Here is a 3,312-nt window from a genome sequence, read left to right on the forward strand (position 1 = left end):
AAAAAAAAAAAAAAAAAAATCTGTAACCTAGTTTCTTGGGGTGGGTGGAGAGGATAGAAAAATACTACATATGCTATTTTTTAAAAGTATATTGTCTTTAGAAAAGGCAAGGAGGTCCATGGCCGTGATTTTCTGGGTTAGCTGTGGCTGACCAGAGGCTGCAATACTGTATCTCTAGACAGTTACACTTGATTTTGGCAGGTACTCAAAGTACACAAATCGCCAGGCGGGATAGTATCTACCTTCAAAGTTGTTCAGGAAGCCTTTGTGACACAATGCCAGAGGGACAGAAATGATCTGAGAAAGGGAAATGACATGAACTGAAAGAAAAGGAAACTGGCTGAAGAAAAGGAGTGAAATGCGAAATTTGCAACGCATACAAATGACAAAGGATTAAGACACACAATATATAAAGAATCCCTGTGGGTCAGTAAGAAAATACCAAATAACCATAGGAAAGTGGGCAATAAATAAGTATTTCACAGATGAGAAAAGCTGAATGACTAAAAATCACATGTAAAGATGCTCACCCTCGTGAGAAAAATCCAAAGTAATGCTACATATGAAATACTGTCTTCCACCCCGCCCAGACTGACGAAAAACCACACCAACTCTTCGTGAGTTCACGGAGCAACCACTTGTGCTACAACAGTGCTGCCACAGTTTGGCATTAACCAGGAAAGCTGAACATATTCGTGACCCGATAACCCCACTTGAGGCATATGCCAGAGAAATGTACAGCTGTGCACTAGAAAACAGGCACAAGAATGACTATAACAGCAAAAGAAAAGAAACAACTCAATGCCCATCAACAGTAGAACAGACACTGTTTGGTTTGGTGAGAAGAATACTATATGGCACTGAAAAAGGTATTTCCATGTCAAGTTGGATTAATTTTAAAAACATAACTTCAAATGAAAACATTTTTAAATTGCTCAGAGCACGCTTCCATTTTTTGCAGGTACAAAAATGGCCAAAAGTAACAATATTATTATTCCTGAATAGATGTTTATAAGATATATTTATAAAGAAAGCAAAGGGGTAATAAACATGACATTTCTTAAATAGCTAAACATTTGAGTCCTTACACTAATTAAAACTACTCTATTCAATATTTTTAAGTTGTATATTACTTTATGTATCAAAAATACACAAAATCTAAAAAAATGTGCAAAAGTTGCTTTCTCGTCTCAGAAAATGTGCAGAGATAATGAATGAGCTACTTGAGGATTCTGTAAAGCTTATGTCAAAGTCTAGCACTAGAAACGTAAGGAAGTGAATACTTCTCCCTCCCTTCCCTCTCCGAACTCATAAAGAAGTATCACCAGTATCAAGTGATAATCAAATACAAGAGACACAGCCTAATAAAAAAAGTTAATTAAGCTCTCCTGATTCCCAAATTAATGAAGACCAAAAACAGTTCTTCCTCAAATTTCAGTCACTTTGAACATAGAGTCTGCAGGGTTTGCCTCCAACCTATAAAAACACTGGAGAATTTCAAAGGAGCTGATAAAGAACCAACAGAGGAGGCTGGGGCTAAATGATAAAGGGTTCAGAAAATTATGATTACAGCTTTGCAATATGCTTAGAAAAATATTATCTAATCATTCTAAGTTTCCTCTATGCATCATCATAAATGGTACTATTTATTTATATCTGATGACTATTTATAATTAACATCCATAGCACCGTATTCTTAATTAAATACTGTGAATATCATGGTCAACTGAGACAATGAGTCCATGCATGCACCTTAATTACTGTTACTTTGATGAACTATTCATATACTCCTACACATTTCCTGTGAGTTTTTAGAATTTTTTTGCGTTTTCCTTATACTGACAAATAAAATTGTTTACTGATGATGTTTTGAAGTATATGTACACTATAGAATGACTAAATGTAGCCAGTTACTACATGCATTACCTCACTGTTACCATTTTGTAGCGAGAACACTCTACATCCACCCTTAGCATTTTTCCAAGAATACAATATTGTATTAATTATTACATGTCGTGCAACAGATCTTAATACAATAAAAGAAAGTGAAAAAACTGCTCAGCTTAACTAGTTTAGGGCTAGATGAAAAATTTCTTCTGAAAAAATTAGCTGTTCTGTTCAACAACTGTCTTCAAAACTTTTTTTAGCCTGCCAAAGAATTACATTTCTAAAGGAGTTAACTCCATATAAAATTACAAATTAGCTGAATGGCTCCTCAGTCACTATTAGATACCTTTCCAACACAGATAATACATTCTAGTTGAATGAAAACAATTTTGACTCAAGTTTCCATAAAAGAGACATGAAATTAAAGGTACTCACTTGCTACTCCTCTTGAGCAATGACTAAGGTGCTTTTACTAGGTGTGGGGACTTGGCCCACACATTAACAGAAGGCTTATCTCTAGGGTGACACTCTCGCGTTTTGGTTCCGGGAACAGAAATGCCTCAGTAATTTCTGAATGTCTTTGGATGGCAGGATAGCAACAGATAAGACCAGCTATCCTTCAGTGTGTTCCTCCCACTCCGCCATGTTGCACGTATTGGCTCATTTTAACCCTCACAAAATTGGAGGATGAGTGAGCAAATACAGTATAATAGTATTTCAGTAGGTAGTACATTCAGGTAGCATCCATAGATTGCTAAAACCATGTGACCTGCAAGTAAAGCCATCTTAAAGACACAACTCTTTTAGTAAAGCAAATGTTGTACAATGTGTAACATGCATGCATAGTATATGTTATATATGATTTATATATGATCATATATATACATGAGCTTTATATTGGTGGTACATAGATGCATCAGGAAAGAAGAGTTACGAATTTTAAATTTAGGAATCCCAATGTGTAAAAGTTGTGTCCACAAATATTTAAAATCGACTATTTGCCTAATAATAGTCATGTGGCCACCCTGGAAATTTCCACTGTCGTTGGCTAGCGGAGAACCATTATCACAGGTGAGCTCCACCTGGGTCTGAATCTCAGCTCCGCGAGATTTCTAAGTGCCGGGGAAATTTCCCTGTGCTGCCTAGGAAAGGCTGGCCACAGAGGGTGTGGCGAGGGACCAAGGCTTGACCACAGCACAAGCGTCTGGAGCAGGGCCTGCCCTTAGGAAGCGCTCAGGTCAAGCTGGCTGTCACTTCTACGGTGTCTCCAGCTCTGAGGGTTTGTCTGGCGTGACTTCAGACAGTCCGGAACCTCTCGGTAAGGTCGGTCTGCAGTCAGGCCGAGCAGGGAGCAGCACATGAGCGTCGGGCGCACAGGGCCGGGCAAGCGCGCCAAACGTGCCGGCCGCCCTGGGGCTGCGCGTC

The 3,312-nt window shown here is 38.5% G+C and overlaps 1 protein-coding gene across 1 annotated transcript in view; it reads right to left on the reverse strand.

Moving 5' to 3' along the window:
* Positions 1-3,296, reverse strand: part of Rfesd (Rieske Fe-S domain containing) — an 11,104-nt gene extending 7,808 nt beyond the window's left edge. Inside the window, exon 1 of the mRNA XM_010621859.2 lies at positions 2,323-3,296. The gene's annotated coding sequence lies outside the window, so the exon portion shown is untranslated. The remainder of the gene's footprint in view (positions 1-2,322) is intronic.
* Positions 3,297-3,312: the final 16 nt, after the last annotated feature.

The sequence above is a fragment of the Fukomys damarensis genome, unplaced genomic scaffold, assembly GCF_012274545.1.
Source record: "Fukomys damarensis isolate Sample0158 unplaced genomic scaffold, DMR_v1.0_HiC HiC_scaffold_3, whole genome shotgun sequence".
In the NCBI taxonomy this organism is placed as follows: domain Eukaryota; kingdom Metazoa; phylum Chordata; class Mammalia; order Rodentia; family Bathyergidae; genus Fukomys; species Fukomys damarensis.